Source organism: Pseudorca crassidens, chromosome 4 (assembly GCF_039906515.1).
Source record: "Pseudorca crassidens isolate mPseCra1 chromosome 4, mPseCra1.hap1, whole genome shotgun sequence".
Lineage (NCBI taxonomy): Eukaryota > Metazoa > Chordata > Mammalia > Artiodactyla > Delphinidae > Pseudorca > Pseudorca crassidens.
In genome coordinates, this window is record NC_090299.1 from 7,527,039 (window position 1) to 7,549,735 (window position 22,697).

Here is a 22,697-nt window from a genome sequence, read left to right on the forward strand (position 1 = left end):
GACAGAGAAGGACAAATACTGTATGATATCACTTATATGTGGAATCTAAAAAGTAAAACAAACTAGTGAATGTAACAAAAAAGAAGGTGACTCACAGATGTAGAGAACAAACTAGTGGTTACTAGTGGGGAGAGGGAAAGGGGTAGGGGCAATATAGGGGTAGAGGAGTAAGAGATACCAACTGTTAGGTATAAAATAAGTTACAAGGATATACTGTACAACATGGGGAATATAGCCAATATTTTATAACTGTAAATGGAGCATAAACTACAAATTGTGAATCACTATATTATACACCTATAACATATATTGTACAGCAACTATACTTCAATTAAAAAATTGTTCTATAATCTCAAAGCATTTATCACATATTAAAAAAAAAAGTCTAGGTGTAGGATAGTATGGAAGACAGACTCTGCAGTGGTCTCCATGGTCCCTGCCACCTGGTGTTCACACCCTGCATGAACCTCGCTCCTGAGTATGAACAGAAACTGTGACTAATCTCTAATCAATAGAATAAGGCAAAGGTGATAGATGTATGTGATTATCTGCACATGATTCCATGACATCAGCTGTAAGTCATCTAGGTAGAAGATTATGTCCTTGATGGCTGTTCAGAAGCAGGTGGTCGTGCAGGTAATGCCGGTGTACCAAGAGTATGTGAGTGGCCTCCAGCTAATAGCCAGCAGGCAACCGAGAGCCTTGGTCTGACAGCCCAAAAGGAGATTGATTCCTCCAACAACTATGTGAGCCTGAAAGCAGATCCTGCCCAGTCAAGCTTCAGATGAGACCACAGTCCTGCCCCACAACTCGGCTGCAGCTTTATGACACCCTGAAACAGAGGCCCCAGCTATGCTGGGCACAGACGCCTGACCCAAAGAGACTGTGATATCATAAATGTATGTTAGTCAAGGTGCTAAGTTCTTGCTACACAGCAATATATAACTAGCACAGAAAATTGAAAGTTGGCTAATTCAGTAGTTCACAAACATTGTTCTAGGTCTGTGTTGAATCTATCATTGCAAAACAGATCACCCTGGACTTTGTGGCTTAAAACAACAATAATTTTATTATGCTCATTATCTGTGAGTCAGGAATTCTGGCAAGGCTCAATGGGGTGATTCTCCTGATCCATATTTTGAGGTGGTATTTAGCTCATTACTGGTTTGGTCTGAAAGGTTCAAAAAGCCTTCTCTCGTATGTTTGGCACCTTGATAAGGATGGCTGGAAGGATGGAAGACTGGCATTAGCTGGCCATTCTCCTTCTCTCTCTCCAATGGTTGAAGTTCTCCTCATATGGTCTCCCCAGCAGGTCACTGGTTTTCTCACATGGCAGCTAAGGGTTCTAAGAGCAAGTGGTTCAAGAGACAAGAAGTGGGAGCTGCCAGTCTCTGAAAGGTCCAGTCGATCGGTCAAAGCAATTAGAGAGCCCACTTAAGTCCAAAGGGAGGTGACCATAGACTCCACCTGTGTTATGGACATAATGTTTTTGTCTCCCCAAGATTCATATTTTGAAATCCTATCCCCTGGTGTGATGATAATAGGAAATAGGCATTTGAGAGGTAATTAGGTCACGAGAGTGGAGTCCTCATGAAAGGATTAGTGCCCTTATCAGAAGGGGCACAAGAGAGCTTGATTCCTCTCTCTCACTCCCTCTCACTCTGTCTCTCCTTCATGTGAGGGTACAGCTAAAAGGTAGCTATCTAAAAGCCAGGAACGGGGCTCTCATCAGAACTCAATCATGCTGGTACCCTGATCTTGAACTTCCAGTCTCCAGAATGGCAAGTATTGCAGAAAAGTATTCCCAGAATTTTTGCCTACTAAGTTATACGATATGCTCAGATCTACCTATAGCAATCAATGGAAACATTTGGCTTAGAAAAACTAATATGCACATATCATATGTGACTATCATTTAATTTTCATAAAAACTGAGCTAGGTACTATTATCATACTAATGTTATAATTTTGCTCCTATCAAGTATGCTGATTCCTAAAAGTCTATGATAACTGCCTTATTAGCCATCCTCTGTCAACTTTACAGATAGTCATTGTCTCAAGTGATGTGAATGTTATAATGAAACATATATGCTCTCATGTAGCTTATATTCTTGTAGTACTATATAAATAATTAACATGTAAGTAAATATATTATTAAATGTTTGATATTGTGGAATAAACAGGGAGGCAAAGAACACATTAAAGAACAGATCATATATGTTACTGATGTTTGCCAGAGCCAAACACAAAACAGTTACAAATCAATTAATTTCAAAATAGCAAATTATTTTCAGGATGTTTTATTAGACATAGATGTAACATAATGAGTAGTATATTCTCCTTTCCTCAGAAACGATACATTTAAAAAGGTGTTTCAAATTATTGAGTTTATGATTCAGAAATATTTTAAAACCTATCATTAAGATAGGTGCAAGAGGGACTTCCCTGGTGAAGCATTGATTAACAATCCGCCTGCCAATGCAGGGGACACGGGTTCGAGCACTGGTCTGGGAAGATCCCGCATGCTGCGGAGCAGCTAAGCCCGTGCGCCACAACTACTGAGCCTGCGAGCCTAGAGCCCTTGCTCTGCAACAAGAGAAGCCACCGCAATGAGAAGCCCGTGCACCGCAACAAAGAGTAGTCCCCTCTCGCCGCAACTAGAGGAAGCCCTCACGCAGCAACGAAGACCCAACGCAGCCAAAAATAAATACATAAATAAATAAAAATTTATTTAAAAAAAAGAGGTGCAAGAAATATGATAACTATAAACCTGCTCTATGTCTAATTAAAGCTCTAAATGATTTTGTGCTGGTGGCCATATTTTTCAAAATCATATGCAAAAAATTGTGTATTTTGCAATGTCTAAAATATAAATCAGTGAAAGAACACCATTTTCATCATTTAATGCTGAAATAGTAAGCTAATATTTATTTTCACCATTAAATATTGAAACCAGTGTGCTTTCTGTGGAAGAATTTCAGCATTTTAAATTGGAGGCATGAGAGACCGTTATTATTATTAATCTTCTCTAGGCATAAGAACTTCAGTATCATAATGACATGCCCTACCATCTGCCTCCAAGCACTAGGCTGCATTCTGGAAAGGCCATTTGATGAGGGTTGAGATAAGGACATAAGACAGGCATGAAAAACAATTGTTCATGCTACTCCCCCTGCAGATTCATGGAAAACAATTGACTACGTCAAATGAATTTCTTCATTTTCTCTTTTACCATGGTATGAGCTATTCTCTTTCCTCTTTCTTTCTTTCTCCCTGCCCCCTGCTTGTTTTTGTTTTTGTTTTTGTTTTGGTTGCTGTAGAGCTTTTCATTAAGGGAAAACACACACATGTGTTAATATAAAATATATCTCCCACATTTTTCCCCCTCTTACATACATGCCTTTCTTCTTTGCAGGTGTGCCTAAAATGTTAATCATCATAACTTACAACTTTAACAATATTATGGATGTGACACATAGGATAACACTATGCAGGAAACATTAAATCTCCTTTGAAAGTGATATCCACTCTCTTATCTGTACCAGACCTCAGATTTAGGTGAGATTAGCATTTACAATTTCCAGAGATTTCACCCAAGGAGAGCACATAAATTGGAGAAGAAAGAACCCTGAAACAAATAAAGGTTATTATTACTTTCAATTTCCATAGTATCTAAATGCAAATCTGCTCTTCACAAAGAGTTTATAAATTCACTTATGTTAAAATACGAATGACAGATCAGTCTAAATTTTTGCTACCACCCAAGGTAACTACATTTAATGGACCCAGAATTCTGTCCAAAAATTATTCTTAGAATATGAGGCGTTGATGAATAGGGTGAAGAGATTTATGGTGCTTTTTGTGGATTGCAAATAGGAGTCTTTTGGGGGCTTTTGAAATAACATTGTGTGCAAAGTTGCCTATTCATAACACTGACAGTGTTGAGAAATGGAACAATTGCTCTCCTAATGGAACTGGCATTGAGAAATACATTTCATATTAATATTTGTCTTTTGTGTCAGTATATAATATTTTCCAGGTAACCATATTTGGAATTTTTGTATTTCCTTTTTTTTTTTTTTTTGCGGTACGCAGGCCTCTCACCGTTGCGGCCCCTCCCGCTGCGGAGCACAGGCTCTGGATGCACAGGCTCAGCGGCCATGGCTCACGGGCCCAGCCGCTCCGCGGCAGGTGGGATCTTCCCGGACCGGGGCACAAACCCGTGTCCCCTGCATCGGCAGGCGGACTCTCAACCACTGCGCCACCAGGGAAGCCCTGTATTTCCTTTTTTGCAAAAATGAATTTTCTCATTCTACCTCTGTGTCATATGTAATAGTCAAAAGAGAAATGAATCCTTAAATAATAATACATTTTATGCTTTTTTGTAGATTTGTAGCATCCAGTTGCCTAACTCGTCTAAAACAAATAAGTGCATAAAGAAATCCAACAAAAATTATCCTGCTATGACTATCCTTCAGTACTATAAGGGGTAAATCAGTGTATCTTATGAAAATTGAGAAAATACTTCCATTTGATTTCTTTTTCACTTCTTTTAGTTAACTTGTTAGCTAATAGGAATATTTATTAAAGTAAAAATCTGCGTTATGTGACCACTTTCTACTTTTCAACTTATGTGTAGTAACATGAAATAGAAATTTGAACATATTTCAGCCCAGTTACTTCTATTATTTCACTATTATTTGGGGAAATTTGATGATTTCTATCTTCCTTCAGGATTTGAATGTCTAGGTAAGATTTCACCCAAAGGCATAAAGCTTTTAACAAATGTAATTTTAGAGCAAGCTATCATGCCCTTTTTCTCTGACACATGAATTTTCACATATCAGATAGACTACAAATCCAATGTTTCCAACTTCCAAATCCAAATCAGTAAGAGGCCTTATTGATCTAACACAGGGAGTTCTGCAAGATAATGGAATGCTGCAGCATCACACTTAATTGTGATTTTGGTATTAAAAGAAAGAGGGTTGCTGTGGGTCCCAGGGTTAGTTAGGTGGTGAGAAGATCTGAGATTCAGTGAATGACATGGACACCTCCTTGATATTTCACTGATTATGAAGCCAAGGTCTGTTTACATGCTTTAGGAAATGGAAACTAGGTTTCACCTGTTTCCTAAGTGATTCACATGTGCTTTCTCCTTCTTCCTTTCTATCTATCTATCTACCAATTATCTATCTATGTATCTGTCCTTTCTATCTATTTATTTCTACCTATGCTGACACATTGCCTGTGAAACTGTCAATGATAAACACAGTGGGGCATTCGTTAAAAGAGTGAAAACAGATTTTACTCAGTAACTGCTGACAGGGAAAGAGCCGAGCTCCATTCCGATTTCTACAAAGGTGACTGGGAAATTTAAAGGGAGAAGGAGGGAGGGGAATTTTGGGGCTCAGTAGAGCTAGAGAGGTGAAAAAGTACACAGATTGGTCAGTATAAATGTGATTAGGCCAGCTATGTCTGCAGACTGGTAGTTATCCAAGTCAGGATTCTATCTTCCCACAGAGACTGGGAGGCAGAGGCCTTCTTAATGACTACATTTCAAAGGAATAGTTCCCAAACCCTGGAGAGAGATGCTTCTGAGTTACAAGAGACACATATTCAAAACTTCAAGTCCTTTTTAGTAAACACTCTAAGAAAGGGAGGTCAGGGGCCTGTCATAAGAGTTGGCTAGAACAAATAGTACAATAGTAAATTTTCCTATTTACTATTGGCAATGTTGGGCTTTTTTGGGCAGGCATTTTAATGGTGTGTGTGCTGCAGTGTCATCCTAGGGACCCAGGCTTCTGCTGCCAGAAGCTAGGCTAGAGTTTGGTCAAGTGTCTTAGTGCAAAGGTTTGGGCAGAGCTGTTATGTACCCAGAGTTCTGCAGTTTTTAATCTTTCTGATGCCCTCATTCCAAACACAAAGGGTAGCAGATTCCCTAATTTCTGCCTTCCTCAATGCATATGTAACAAGGGAAAGGTGTTGATTGGAATTTTAGTAAGAAGAAGTAATAAGGAAAATCTGTTGTCAATAAGCTCATCTGAAATTTGGTCCCTTTATAATCATACATTTTCTGGAATATCCAAGCCTGACTCTTATTGTGATTATATCTAGAAATCACTGCAGTCAGATACTTACTTACATTGTCTTTTTTTATCCATTAAGATACTTTTGGGGCTATATTTTAATTTCCAGCTTTTTAACTCACCATTTATGTAAGTGTATATATGTGTGTTTTAACAATACAATTATGGCTAATAATATTAAATCATAACAAATGATATATTATTACATTAAAACTTGTATTTAGAGTATTTTGTTTAAATTTTAATAATGATGAGTATAAAGTATAATAATCATACTAAAAGGAACAAATTATAACAACATACATAGAATTAATAGCCCTGCTTTTGTAGTTTTAAAGATAATCAATTCAGTCACTTTGTTTAGTCTAAAACTTAAATTTTGAAACTTATAAATGGAATGACTGCATTGATTAGTCAAGCAAGTTTTTATTATTTATTTATTTATTTTGAAAATTTATTTATTTATGGCTGTGTTGGGTCTTCATTCCTGCGCGCGGGCTTTCTCTAGTTGCGGTGAGTGGGGGCTCCTCTTGGTTGTGGTGCACGGGCTTCTCATTGCGGTGGCTTCTCTTGTTGCAGAGCACCGGCTCTAAGTGTGCTGGCTTCAGTAGCTGTGGCACGTGGGCTCAGTAGTTGTGGCTCATGGGCTTAGTTGCTCCACGGCATGTGGGATCTTCCCAGACCAGGCATCGAACCCATGTCCCCTGCATTGGCAGGTGGATTCTTAACCACTGCACCACCAGGGAAGTCCCTCAAACTAGTTTTTACATGGGAAAAATTCACTTATCATTTTGGTATTTTGCAATATTGACCTGTGATATTCATCCCAGGGGAAAACATTCTAGAGTTAAAGGTTGGATAACATGGAAAACAAATATAGTATTTAGAAATTAACTGGTGCTGTGAGTTTTGGATTTGATTAGAGAACAAGATCTCATCTATGAAGTGGACCTTCCATTTGGGAGGCTTTTGCTTGCCTTGGCTGGCTAGAAAAGCTCTCACCAAGTCAGTCTTCCTTAGTTTAGCACATGTACTCTCTTCCAGATGTTATCACAAATCTATTGCTGCTTCATATTTTTCCTTAACACTAGGTCATTTCTCACTTACTCATCAACCTGTTTCAGATCTAGTCAGCAAATCCATATTTGTCTTTCATCTGTTCACCACTTTATTCACTAATTATTTACTTTATGAAACATTGTTGCTCTGATCTGATGTGTGGCCTTATTGCACAATTTTAATATAAGGATTATCCTATGGGATTTCTATGCAAATCATTTAATAATGAGTGCTATTTTCCAGTTGCATTTCTCACTGAAAAACTAATTCATCGTTTTTAAAACCTGATGACAGATTTCTTTTGGTTTTTTTTTTGCAGGCCAGCAGGCAGTGAAAATAATGTTAGTCAACATTATACGTAATGCCTCTGGTTCATTGAAATTTAGCATTGTGAGGTGTATGACTCTAAGTGCTCTATGTTGCTGTTTTACCATAGCTCATTACATCTGACAGTTTTATAAACTTGTCTTTAATGTTACACCAAGGAATGAGTATAAAGTGCATCAATATTACATGGTGTTACAAAAAAGCAAGGAGCGGGGATTAGTGTTTTAAGCTAGAGAGTTTGCTTTATAATCTAGATGATATCATTTAAACTACTATATCAATTTGGGAAACCAAAATTACAATGCTCTGTTTTCTAATTTAGATAAATCTTATTATGCTCAATTCAATATCTTCTTAGTTTTAATAAAATCATACAATTAAGACATTCACTGTAGGGGCTTCCCTGGTGGCGCAGTGGTTGAGAGTCTGCCTGCCGATGCAGGGGACACGGGTTCGTGCCCCAGTCCGGGAAGATCCCACATGCCACGGAGCGGCTGGGCCCGTGATCCATGGCCACTGAGCCTGCACGTCCAGAGCCTGTGCTCCGCAACGGGAGAGGCCACAGCAGTGAGAGGCCTGCGTACCGCAAAAAAAAAAAAAAAAAAATTCACTTTATTTTTCATCATTCTTCATTTTAAAATATTTCAGTGTTATATCTTTGTGTAATCAGTTCTGTATTATTATATGTCTAATTGATATAGCAGATATAGTGCACTCATGACTATCGCTTTTATCTCATACATGAACATTAGGTACAAATATACAATACAGACTGAACTGTGTTGTCAAGTGTCAAGTACTTTCCATTGGTTTGAAGCCATTTGTGTGTTATACATGCTTTATAATAGTGGTTCTCACAGTGTTTTCTGAGGTCCTATAGGGATTCTGAAACCCTTTTGTGGCTTAGTGAGGGCAATATTAATTTCACTATAATCCCATGATATTATTTGCCTTTTTCACTCTCGTTCTCTTACAACTACCCATTTCCAGATGCTACATCATATGTGATATCACAATGATTTGAATGCAAAAGTGGAGATGAGAATTCAGCTGGCTTCTCTTAAGCCAGACATCAAGAAGATTTGCAAAGATATGAAGCCATGTCACTTTTCTCATCTTTTTTATTGTCTAAGACATTATAGTTATTTTTCATTAACTTGTAGAGGTCTATTGTTGTTGCTTTTAATGGATAAATAAATAAGGGGTTTTAAATTTCTCAGTTTTAATTTCTAGTATAGTAAATATTAGCCACATAAAGAAAAGCTCCTTGGTACCCTCACTAGATTCTAATAGAGAAAAGAGCTCTTAAGACTAAAAATCTGATCTAGAAGACAACCATGGAAATTGATTTTTTAATGTTTCAATTTTCTTTCAGTACCTAAAATACTATACTAATACTAATGATAACCATAAAAACCACCAGATTACCTGTTCATTTCATTCAAACACTTATTTCTTTCATCTCATTGAATTTTTCTTTTACATAATAACTTTCGTATTGAGAAGTACTCATCTTGCAGCTTTTGCATATGATTTAATTTCAGTTCACAAACATTTTTTCTTGCTTATTTCAACATTGACTCAGATAGGAAGAACATGCATTGTGGCCTTTTGGACTTGAAGTCTTCTCTGGAAGTCATTTGACAAGTGTCGCAAAAAGTCAGTCTAGTTTCTGCAGCACCTGTCTCTTTCATGAACGTGAGAGTTCAGTCTTTTCTCTAATATCGATATCCCCATTATTAAATATTTTCTTTCTCAAGAGTAAGAGATGGATTTAATATTTTAAAAAGTGCTTCTATTTAATAAGCAAACTTCAAATATACTGTATGGCATTAAATGCAGAAAGGAACCTGATCAAGTATTCTGATTATGTTTTATAAGTTTAAAATGTGAAATAGTCACTATTGATTATTCATACATAGCAGAAATACTTGCTACTCACACATATACTATAAATGGCATATTCCCAGAATCTTGAATTTTCCTATTTTCTGACTAATTAAAAGTATTTGAAAGTCATTAAATCAGTAATTTATTCTGATGACAATCTCCTATGGAATTTTATTTTTTACTGGCACTTTCAAATCAGAATAGTAAGTAATTCAAGAGTAATTGGTTATGAGAGATAGAGTATATTTTTGCTTTATGCATTAATAATTTCAATTAAAATAGAGTTTACGGTCTTTTAAAATTAAAAAATTCTAAGTGAAATAAAGAGAAGACAGCTGGGTATATGATTAAATAGTGAGACCAGTAGGTGTAGGGGACATCTGGAATTGGTAAGTGATGCATGAATTCCTTTTTTGTGACATACTTCACTGCCACTCTGGGAATTCAGGAAAGTGTTGAATACTACTGGAAATAAAAAGAAAAAACACCAGGAAAATTGCATTTTATGTGACTAGTTCATTTGTTCACAATTTGATATTGAATCCTATATTGTAGGAATTTTGCTTGAGATAAAGAATGCTGGTTGTTACAAATGAAATATAAATAAGCATTTTATAAATATTTATTAATTAGCTAAGTATAAAAGTTATATTTAACATATCATAAGGTCATATTCATTAAGATCAAGCACATACATGTAACATATAAATGCACATCAAAATTGAATTCCAGTGAGGTTATTTTTAAAGACTTGATCATGTTTCATTTTTTTCCTGCCTTGAGTGTGTAAAATGCTTAAGTGTGATAAAATAATACAAATTTTCTTATGTGACAATTTTACTTTTCTTTATAGCACTCATGGCTTACATTTGAAAAATAAGTATCCTGATAAGCTTTCTTGTAATGCTTTTTTGGTTTTCCTTATTCCAGCCACAATAGCTATGTACTCTCCCATTAAGTGAAGGAATAAACAGAGAAAGAAATTATAAAATACATCAGTTTCTATCATCTGTCTTGTATTGTGCCTGATAATTCTCTTTGAAGTAAATCAGATTACGGAACTTACATTTACATGTGGATCAGAAAAGAGACACAAACTTCTGACTTTACAGATGGCTGTTTTTCTTAATTATATGGATAACAGTTTAGAAATAACTAATTGGTCATGCCTGACAAGTAATAGCAGTTTTTCCAAGATAAACAAATGTTCACATTTTTCATACTTAATCAGAGACTTTATGTGCAAAAATGACCAAATGTATCATCTATTCTAAGCCTCCTGTGTTGTTTTGTAATAAACGACCATCTGTACTTTGATTTGACTGAGTTTGTCTGTGTGTGATGACCAGAGAATTTGATTACATGGCAGATGGTTTTGGGAGAAGAACTTGTCTTTTTAGAAGTAAGCAGACAAGCACTTCTCAATATTTTGTCCATACTCTCCCAACTGGCATCTGCTACTTTTGACACAAAGGTAAGATTCAAGATATCAGTCCCTTGATGTCATTCTTTTTGCTTTCCTAAATCATAAAGAAATGTGAGGAAGAGCTTGTACATAGCATAGCTACTGTCACAGGCATGCACACATCAGAATGTGCTTATTAAGAGGGGAAACAAAAGCGTGTGCTGGGCTTGGAATTACTCACGTGGGAAACTATGTTTGATTCTGTTTCTCAGTCACCAGGTCTTTGCCTTCTCTTAGGTATCTACATTGTTCTTGCTGCAGACCCTCTGGTTGTGAGGCACTTTCCAATGCAAGACTAGGTCAGAATCAGAAATTGTTTAGTCAGCTAAAAATATATTCATTTAATAAAATCATATACACCTTTGTACAATATCTTGACATATTTAAAAGTGATTTATATAATTCTCTCTTTTGAGCTTCTTAGTTTTCTTATGCATGAAGTACGTCACTACATTTCACTAAATTTTATGAGACGCTGAGGCTTTGACTGACTGAGTTACTTCCCAAAGGCCATTATTTATTAACTAGCAGAGCTGTAACTACAACTCAGGATAAAAAGAACTATTTTTTATTCTTATATGCTCCTCTCCCACTAGATGATTACCTTCTTTTTTTTTTTTTTTGTGGTACACGGGCCCCTCACTGTTGTGGCCTCTCCCGTTGTGGAGCACAGGTTCCGGACGCGCAGGCTCAGCGGCTGTGGCCCACGGGCCCAGCCGCTCCGCGGCATGTGGGATCTTCCCGGACCGGGGCAGGAACCCACGTCCCCTGCACCGGCAGGCGGACTCTCAACCACTGCGCCACCAGGGAAGCCCAGTGATTACCTTCTTGATGAAGTAATTGGTATGTGACTTCTGTTTATTTCAATTACTAGCAGATGCTTTACAAAAGCAAAAACTAAAACCCCAAAGTTTTACTAATTTTCAAAAGTGATATTTTTATGTTCTAAAATAAAATTTCAGACTGCTGTAAAGATTTGTGGACGATGTCCTCATGGAAATTCTGCTGGCCTAAGAGGCTATTTCCCTTCCTGTGAGTTGTGTCCTAAATCTTGAGAGACCAACATTGAGGATCTTACTTAATTGTGAGCATATATTCCCAATCAATAATCAAGTTAAAGGAATAGTGTACCAGTTGGATTCGATGCCGAATATTAGAAAACAAGACTGTTTCAGCAAAATCCAGGCTTTATAGACATTAGAATATTAGGACACTTATATATACCTCAGATAATGGTTAAAACATCAAGTTTATTGGGGACCTTAATTAACAAACAGCCTAGATAGTTTAAAAAGGTAAGATGTATCTGAATGTATAAGATTTTAAAGTACATTAAAAAGTAATTGGAGATAAAAGATTAAGGCTTCATGTCAAGAGGTGAGTTTTGAATTCATATATTATCCTCCACTGGTATAATCAAAGAGACAATTGAAAAAATACGAAAATATAAATTAATCCATACAATCACTAGAAATAAGTAATTGTGTCAAAGATGATAAAAATGTTAAGCAAATTTGCAAATTTTAAAGCAGAACAAGATCGACAAAATAGAGCAAAGATACAAAAAGAGGAGAGAGGTAAGTTGTTTGAGGTGGTTGTTGATTGATTTTTCCTTAAGAACACCAAAAATAAAAGAAAACAAACCCAAAGCAAAGTAAACTATCAGCAAGTTACAGAGTACTTACTGGAGTGATTAAAGTGGATAAAGAACTAACCAGGGTTTAATTGTTGTACTGAGAGGATGCAGCTGTTGTTTTTACTCCAAACTGTTAGGTGTAGTTCCCTCTGTGCATTGGTGTCTGCCATATAAGTGCCTAACACAGGTATTTTGGTGATAAAAAAGCCAGAAAAGACCTCAGGCAGCTCCATCTCATCATAGTAGCCAGAGGTGGAAAAATAGGTTTTATAGCATCTATAGATGCTGGGTGGAATAGAAAAGTCCTAAATTCTTCTACCAGGATAATGTAATTTTTTACTTTCTCAACTAAATGCTATTCTCACTCTACCAGTCTATGCCCTACACCAGCGATCCCCAAACTTTTTGGCACCAGGGATCAGTTTTGTGGAAGATAATTTTTCCGGACGAGGGTGGGAAGAGGGTAAGGTTCAGGTGGCAATGCGAGCGATGGGGAGCCATGGGGAGCGGCAGATGTAGCTTTGCGGGCTTGCCCGCTGCTCGCCTCCTGATGTGCGGCCCTGTTCCTAACAGACTGCAGACCGTTACCGGACCGCGGCCCCGGGGTTGGGGACCCCTGCCCTACGTGGCCAGTTTGAGGAAAACACCGTATTCAGGCAAATCCTGCAGGCAGAAGGGAACCCGCCCAGAGATGCACTAGCCGTCTCAGGTAAGTTCTTGCTGTTCTTTGTTCCACTTAGCAAATATAAAGATCTAAGTCATAAGATAAAATTGAGAAAATATTTCATAGAAATTTTAGAAAAATACAACATATAAACAAGATAAAAGGGCCATCAAAAAACAAGGGCAATTTCTCTGAGCTGAAGAAAACCTTATCTGGGTCAAAATGTTCTACTTAGTGTCAAGCAAGAATACTAAAGGAGAAGAACAAAAAATGGACACATAGATACATAAAAATAAGGTCACTTGAATATGATCTTTTGGCAAAGTGACCATAACAAGAATTACAAAGGAAATAGCTATATTAATGAAATTATTTTGTTCTGTATCTATAGCACTTTCATTAACAAAAGAGCTGACAGACTGTAATATGCATGCTCATGTACTCCAATATATTAATCCTCATTAATTTGCTCAGTTTGAAGGATGTTATGTTCAATTACATACTTATTAATTATGAAATCTAGACGGAATAGAGTCTTGAAGAAATAAATGAATTATGCAAATATGCATAAAATTATCTTAGAAAGGCTAAATTGACCAATACATGTGAAATAGCAAAGGAAAAAAACAAAACAAAAAAAACTAAAAAACAAGAAAACTAAAATGCCCATGCCCTCCCACAAAGTCTTTTAAGCCACAAAGGTATCTGCACAAAGATTTTCTGTAAAAATTGAAGTAAAATTGAGCACAAAATGATCTCTTTTCCTCCAAAAATTTCCAATGTAGAGGTAAAAGTTATAAAACTTCCAAGTCCATTTTATCTTAGTATTATATAAAGAGATAGTTTATATGCCATGCAAATCCTGAACCAGTCTTGCTTATCAGCATGGAAACAATAATTCTAAACAAAATAAATGTGAATCACCACCAGTATGGTATTGCAATAATTAATAAAGTATGGTCTTAGATTTAGTTCCTGATTCTACACTGCATTTTCTTTTCCCTGTATCTTTTTTAGCCACTTGGATCAACTCTATTCTATTATTCCTCCCACTTCTCAAGTATAGTATATATCAGTACTCAGTCATTACAGTTTTTTCCTAGGTTGATCTATATTTTCTTCAGCGTGTTAAATCTAATGTCTTGATCTCCCATATTTATCACCAGAGTTGCTACTCCTTTTAAAATTCATTCCCTAATATCGAATTTGTCCTGAACCTTCCCCCATGCGAACTCCATTTGGCATATTGCAAACAGATTAGTCATTTTAGAAAATTTCTTTGCCCATGGCACCTTTCTACATCAAAAAATTTCTATATCTCCCATTTGTTTGAAAAACAAAAATAGAAACAAACCCAGACTCCTTAGTTTGACACTTGAGACCTTTTTTAATGTGGCCATCATTAGCAAACTTATCTTTCCACATGCTTTTGCAAACGATATTTATTCCTCCAAGCTGACAATCCTGTTCCTAATATATATCTCACTCATATGACACTCTCCTCCTTTGCCTACACTTTCCTTCTCACTTGCTATCTGCCCTCTTTTGCATTTCCATTTTATAATCTCAACTTCAAGGCCGAGTTCGTAGTTGATTTCCTCTAAAATCTTCCCAAGTTACCAACTTCCTTATGACATTCTCTTCTTATTTCTTTCACAATTAATATGCAAATGCAGATAGCTTTGGATCATAAAATATGTCTAATAAATAGTTATTGAGTGCATGCACACAAGATTTTGAAGGCATAAAATTAACTTCCGTCCATAAAATGACTTAGGTATAAGTAAATTAAAATCATAAGTAAAGGGAGGGTGTGTAGAGACGTTCTGGTTGTCATGGCAATATATACTTAGGGAGCAATGGCCTATGAAATACTACTTAGTAGATCAAAGAGGAAATAAAAAGGTAAAATGAGGACAGAATTATTAAAAATAATAATTAAAATAGCAGAATCTATTTGGAAGAAACTTTTATAATGCACGTGGTTGCCATTTAGACCTTTTAAGGCAGAATTGAACATAGTATTCTGTCATTAGTAGATAGTAATTCTCAGGTATCCGAATTTACATCAGTTACCTTGTTTCATTCTTTAAAGAAATTATATCAGCAACACTGATATTTTGGGTGGATAATTCTTTGTTGGTAGGGGACTTTCTTGTGCCCTGTGGAATGGTAATACCCTCCATGGCCTCTACCCACTAAATGCCAGTAGCATCATACCCCCCCATTTTCACCACAGTTGTGATAACCAAACCTGTCTATTGAGATTTCCAAATGTTCTTTGGAGAAAAAGAATGACCGTGTTTGAAAACTATTGTTTTAAAGAATCTTTAGGAGTAAGATACACAAAGAGAATTTTTTCTAAAATTCCTTTGCTTCATTTGCTTAGGTCATAACTATTACGGTAATAAAATGGTACAGGATGTTCTTTAGTATTTTTCATCACTTCAAAATAAGAATAAATTTAAATTCCGAATTTAAATAGCAAATCTTTATACCATATTTTAAATCCTATATAGATCATGTGATTACTACAAACATTGGAAGAAATATTGTTTCCTACATTTTAAAAGTCATATCCTTGCTTTGATATTGGGTGTCAATGATCTATTTTTAATTCTTTCACAGCTCTGTCTTGTATATAAATCCCTTTCCTGTATGGTTTGAACTCAAATCTAAATTTGTATTTCTGAGAGTCAGTTCCTGTAACAAAATGTAGAGAATTGCATGTTGTACCATATTATAGAGGGGGAAAATTATTACAAAAGTTAGGAATAGCTTTTGCATTAAATGAGCTTAACAGAGCAAATCTCCCTTTGACATAAAACTCAAAGGAAACTCTTTTCTACACTCTTATTTTCCAAAAATACACAGCTATTTTAGGTGACATCAAAAAGATTTACTATTGGCTAATGGGAATGTTTAGCCCTTTAGGTTTTGGGTTAGATTAAGGTACACTGACTTCAACTGAGAGTCCCATTTCTTCCCATTTTCTTCCTGTGTCCAAAAAAAAGTGCTGAGAAGAAATCTTTTATATTCATACCACAGGTGACTAAGAAACATAATCTGGAGAAAAGTCTCTGGTTTAAGACTCCATATTAATTTGACATACTGAATCTCACACTACTAGCATAGGACACAGCTAACCTGTGGGTTAACAGCAATGCCTTTCACTTCTATATTTCATGTCCAGTTATGTGCAAAAGATCCAGTAATTATAGCAAAATTCCCACACACTTATAAAGAAGCTCCCATCAAAATCAAAATTGTGAAGAAGGTAAAACATGTGTGGGCTTCCCTGGTGGCGCAGTGGTTGGGAGTCCAATTGCCGATGCAGGGGACGCAGGTTCGTGCCCCGGTTCGGGAAGGTCCCACATGCTGCGGAGCGGCTGGGCCTGTGAGCCATGGCCGCTGAGCCTGCGCGTCCGGAGCCTATGCTCCGCAACGGGAAAGGCCACAACAGTGAGAGGCCCGTGTACCGCAAAACAAAAAACCATGTGTTTTCTTTCCTTTTATAATTTTCTTTCATTTTTGACTATAATTTTTACTAGAACTCTGCTTTTTCCTCCTACTTCCAGTAACCCAGTTTTCTAGTATGTTTTTTCTACCTGAAAACTGTCTAGAATTCCATGCCATTACACTTGACAAGCTTAAATTCTTTCTCCTCCATATAGTGTCTTGATGTAATACATATTCATTGGTGCATCAAAATAAACATTTTATAAATAATAAAATGTAAATATGGTGAGACCAGGATGGGAGTTAAATTCAACCTGAAAAAATAGGGATGAAAATTTAGGGTAAACTGGATTTATAGAGGTTACCTCAAATAGTTGGTGATTACATTTGCTCTTTTGTATGACTTCTAACCTAGTGGAGTGCCATGTGGAAGTTCTGAAGTGACACAGAGCTAGGAAAGGTTTAAAGACCATATACACAGTACCATATTTTATAAATTAGGAAAAATCTCCAGAGATACCTAAGTTATTGCGCAAAGGTTGCAGTGACTCTCAGCTGAGTGTGTCAACTTGGATAGGCTAGAGTCTCCCATTGTTCAATCAAACACTAATCTATGTGCCGTTGTGAAGATATTATCTAGATGTTATTCAAGGTCATAATCAGTTGACTGTAAGTAAAGGAGATTATCCTAGATACTATGAATGGCTCTTATCCAACCAATTGAAAGGCCTTAAGAACAGAACAGTGGCCTCAACGCATCCTGAGAATTTCATCTTGCCTTTCCTGATGGCCTGCTCTGTGGATTTTGGACATGCCTCCACAGCTACATAAACCAGTTCCCTCCAATAAATCACTTGGCATGTAACAGGTGGGAAATAAACACAGGGGCCTTCTACCTTAGTTAAATTTCTAGAAATTCAGTGGCATGAGCGTGTTAGATGTCCCTTCTAAGGTAAAAGATAAGTTGTCGCATTTGGCCCAACCAAAAAAGAGAGTCAGTGCTTAGTGTGCTTCTTTGGCTTTTGGAGGCAACATATTCCTGCTTTAAGTATGCTAGTCCAGTCCATTACCGAGTGGCCTGAACAGCTGCTGCTTTAGAGTCCAGAAGAAAGGAAGGCTCTGTGACTGGGGCAAGCTTCCATGGATGGGCCACTTGGGGCAGATGCAAGGGTGTGTGTGAGTGGCAGATTGAGATGCTGCATGGAGGCTTTGACAGGCCTTTACAGCTGAATCCCAGAGAATACTCAGGATTTTGGAGAAAAGTGCTGTCATCCTCTGCAGATAATGACTCTCCTTTTGAGAATCACCTCTTGACCTGCTCCTGGGCCTTAGTAGAGACTGAATGCTTAAGCTTTTGCCACCAAGTTACAACGCAACCTGAGCTGCCCATCAGGAACTGAGTATTTTCTGACCCACCAAGCCATGAAGTTGGGCATTCTGGGCAGCACTCTGGTTTCAAATAAAAGTGATATCTATGATATTGAACTAGAGCAAGTCCTGAAGACACAAGCAAGTTACACGAGGGGGCTGTGCAATGCATAGTCCCCACTCCTGCCTCATTAGCTTCTCTTTCTCAGCCCACACCTATGGCCTGGGTAGTTTCCCATAATTAGTCGACTGAGCAAGAGAAAACTCAGGAATGTTTTACAGAGGGTCCTGCATGGCATGCAGGCAGCTGCAGTGCTCCAAGCCCTTCCTGAGGCATTGCTGAAGGACAGTGGTGAAGGGAAATCTTCCCAGTTGACAGAGCTTGAAGCAGTGCACCTTGCTGTGCGTTTTGCTTGGAAGGAACAAGTGCCAGAGGTAGGAGTATATATTGATTTGTGGGCTGTGGCCAAAGATCTGGCTGACTAGTCAAAGACTAGGAAGGAAAGTAATAGCAAAATTGGTGACAGGAAGGTGCTGGGAAGAGAAACGTGCATGGACTTGCTGAAAGGGCAATGGTTGTGAACATATTTATGTCCCATGTGAATGTTCATCAAAAGGTGACCTCTGCAGAGGAGGATTTTAATAATCAAGTGGATAGGATGACGTATCAGCAAATACCAATTAGCCTCTTTTCTCAGCCACTCCTGCTATTGCTGGAATTTATGAACAGAGTGGGCATGGTGACAGGGATGGAGGTGATTCATGGGCTTGGCAACACGGACTTCAATTCACCAAAAGGAACTGGCTACCGCTACTGCTGGGTGCCTAATGCCAGCAGTACAGACTAACAGTGACTCCCTAATATGGCACTATTTCCCAGTGTGATCAGTCGGCTACCTGTTGGCAGATTGATTATATCGAACCATTTCTCTCATGGAAGGGGCAGCACTGTGTTCTGCATGACACTTATTCTGAATATGGATTTACCTGTCTTGCACAAAATGCTTCTGTCGAAACTATTTGTGGACTCACAGAATGCCTATCCACCATTGCAGTATTCCAGATAGCATTGTTTCTGATCAATGAAGTAATGATCACTTCTTAAGCAGCAAATTAAGTTTAGCAATGGGTCCATGTTCATTGAATTTACCAGTTGTACCATGTCCCTCATCATCAAGTATAAGTTGACTTGACCGAATAGAGCTACAGTCTTTTGAAGATTCAGTTACAGTATCAGCCAGGTGGTAATACCTTGCAGGGCTGTGGCACTCTCCACCAGGAGGCTGTATAGCCTCTAAATTAATGACAGCACACACAGTGTGCTCTTTTTTTCCACAGCCAGTATTCATGTCTAGGAATCAAGGGGTGGAAATGAGAGTGGCACCACTCACTACTGCCATTAGCAAAATCCTTCCTTTCTGTCCCTGTGACTTTACACTCTGCTGGTTTAGATGTCTTAGCCCAAAGGGAGAAATGCTTCCACCATGAGGCACAACAATGACCCCATTGAACTATAAGTTAAGAGTGTTACGGTCCATTTTGGTCTCCTCATATCTCTGAATCAACAAGCAAAGAAAGGAGTCCTGTACTGACAGGAGTGATTGATCCTGACCACCAAGAGGAGATTGGTTTGCACAATTTTAATTTCCACTATACAATGGAGGTAAGAAAGGATACGGCTGGAATACAGGAGATCACTAACTTATTTTCTAGTATTGCCAGTCTCGTGATTAAATTAATGGAAAATTGCATCAACCCAACTAAGGTAAGACTGCTAATGGCCCAGACACTTCAGGAATTAACATTTAGGTCACCTCAACAAGCAAAGAGCCATGGCCACCTGATGTACTGGAATGATAGTAGAAATGTGGTTATAAATATTAGCTATAACTTTGTGACTAGTTGCAGAAATGAGAACTGTAATATCTTTAATCATTTATTCCTTATTTTGCTTGAATGTGTTTGTATATAGATAGATAGAGATATATTAAGCATTTTTTCTCTTTTCCTTCCCATTCATTTTTTTATCATCTAACATAAGATGTATTAGTAATAGTTAACTTTACATCACAGTATTTAAGATACAGGATATCAAAAGAGAAGAGTAAAAATTACCTATTGACTGTGCATCTTCCTCCAGGGAAATGGTTATTGCATTTTCGGTAGTGCACAGGATAGCTGTATCATGGTAGCTGGAAAATAGGACTTTGTTACTGTTTTTATCTGGAGGGTAAACATACTTCAAGGAGATGTGTAGGGGTGTCAAGCTGATATGTGTTGGACTTTAATGGTCAGTTTTATGTGTTAATTTGGCTAGGCTAAGATACCCAGTTATTCAGTCAAACTAATCTAGATATTGCTGTGAAGACATTTGTAGGTGTGGTTAACACTTATAAGTGGTTGACTTTAAGCAAAGGAGATTATCCTAGATAATCTGGGTAGGCCTGATTTAATCAGTTGAAAGCCCTTAGAACAGAACAGAAGTTTCCTGGAAGAAATTCTATCTGTGTACTGCATCTTTAACTCAGCCTGAGAGGTCCACTCTTCCCTTCCTGATGGCCAACCCTAAAGATTGTGGACTCGCCTAGGCCGCCCTTACAATCATGAAAGCTAACCCCTTCATATATATTTACTACTGATTCTGCTTCTCTAATTGAACTTTGGCTAAAAAAGTTTCCTAAATATTTGGTGCCACGTCCAGGACTAAAATAATAACACAGGAATATCATGAAATTAACCAAAATAATGTTTCATAGACTAAATATTGGACTGAGTTATACAGATAGATTTTCCATGGGTCTGCTCATTTAAGCTCATTTTGTAATTATTTTATGCCAGAAAATAGAACACTAATTCATAGAGCAAAACAAAATGAAATAAACCTGACATAGTTAATTTGCTTTAAAAAAAAAAGCTTTCTAAGAAGGTGTCTCATTTTACCAAATTATGGCAACTGAGGAATATTTGGAAAAGATCCATGCAAGCTAAGTGATGGTCAATCTTTAGTTGTTAGAAAAAATGAACCACTTAAATGTGGCACACACAACACTAAGAATGATAATTATATAATACCACTTCTGAGGTTAAAAAAAAGACATAGCAGGAGAATAAAAATTAGAACTGAAAAGAAGAATAACACAAACAACATTGTGAATATTTATGGCACTTGCACTAAGGAAAGAACTGCTGGGTTAATATATGCGTCCTTATGTGCCCCCATCTCTTGATGCCCATTAATCTCGCTCAGTGTGAAGGATAACAAACAAAGAACATCTCGAGAAAGAAATGCTAATCTCCTGACAGTCTCAACATTTTCTGAAATTTATATATGAATCAACAGAGGATTCTGCAAAATGTAATTCCATTTGCTCTTCTGATCACAATTCAATCTGGAAATGAAAGAGAAAAAAGCATATAAGGAAACTGAACTAGAATCATAAATAGAAAGAAAGCAGGTATCATCCCCAGAAACAATAAATACATCTTGAAAAGGAACATGCTGATTCTTTGTATACAATGTACCTTTTTTTCCCTTAAGAACTGTGAAAGCCAAACCAAATGCTATTTGCTTTATGCACATGGCATCAGACACAATTAGTCATGACTGAGTATCCTTGGGAAAGCACAGCTTTTCTTGTGGATGTAAATGCTTTCAGCTCATTTCAATAAAAGACACTTCTGTCCTGTAGCATCCCTTTTTGAGACGGTGGATTTGGAGTACTTAGATAAAACTAAACTCCCCATGCTCAGAATATGATTATAGCTGCTGTGTGGGCAGCGAGCAGAGAGCTCAGGGGCCCTAGACATCAATCTGAGCCTTGTGATGTGCTTTGAGTTAACAAGGGGAAGCCCAGGTGATGCTTCTAGATTTCGCGGGCCAGTTGGTAGAGATGCGAATCACTCAACAAATTGGGCTGCCTTCATTCTCAAAGTCAACTCCAACAACAGCATTAGGCTGCAGACCCAACTACCCTGAATTGCTAATTAAGTTATTAGCAAATGGAACTTTCAGAAACCTCAGTGTATGGACTAAAATAGGAGAAAAATCTTATGAAAGCACAGGAGCATTTTTGTTTCGCCTTCTCTCAAAATGATGAAATTAGATTTTTTTTGGTCTCTGCCTGCCTCTGAATTATGAAAATAGCATTCCCAATTTCACACATTTTCTCTTCAGCTACCATGCACAATGTGGCACATTTTACTCAAGTTCCTTGTCATTAGAACCACCTCGAAACAACTTGAAATTTTGGATGTTTTGCTTTTTTATTGTGTTTACTTAAAACGTAACAATATTCAGAGGAAAGCATTCTTTGATACCTCAAATCATATTAAAATAGACAAGCTGTTTCTACTTCTTCCATAGTTAAGTATAATGTTACAATCCATAAAATAACAGGTGGTTAGTGCCTGATTACCATAGGAAAAGTGATGTTAGCTGGCATATCTCACAAAATAAATCTCATAACACTTTATTAATCTAAGCAAAACAAAGGAGAGTGGAAGTTATTATGTAAAGCAGTCATGGAGGAGAAATAAAACGAAAAGGGAGTGTGGTAAAATATTTGAAATTCAGAAGTACCAGCGCAGATTTTCCTAAACTGTATTCTCAAAATTACACTAAAATTTATAATTTAATCATTCTCCTAGCTTACCCCCAGAGACCTGTAGACATTTACCAGGGTGACTGTGCACTGGAGAAAGGAAAATAATCAGATTCTTTGGGGATTCTCTCCCTTCCCC

General features: G+C 37.3%; 1 long non-coding RNA gene across 1 annotated transcript in view; it reads right to left on the bottom strand.

The window, feature by feature from the left end:
• LOC137223073 (uncharacterized) overlaps window positions 1–22,354 on the bottom strand; it is a 31,825-nt gene extending 9,471 nt beyond the window's left edge. The window contains exons 1-2 of the long non-coding RNA XR_010942709.1: window positions 20,073–22,354; window positions 11,012–11,125 (exon numbers count right to left, since the gene is read on the bottom strand). This is a non-coding gene — a long non-coding RNA (uncharacterized lncRNA). The remainder of the gene's footprint in view (window positions 1–11,011; window positions 11,126–20,072) is intronic.
• Window positions 22,355–22,697: the final 343 nt, after the last annotated feature.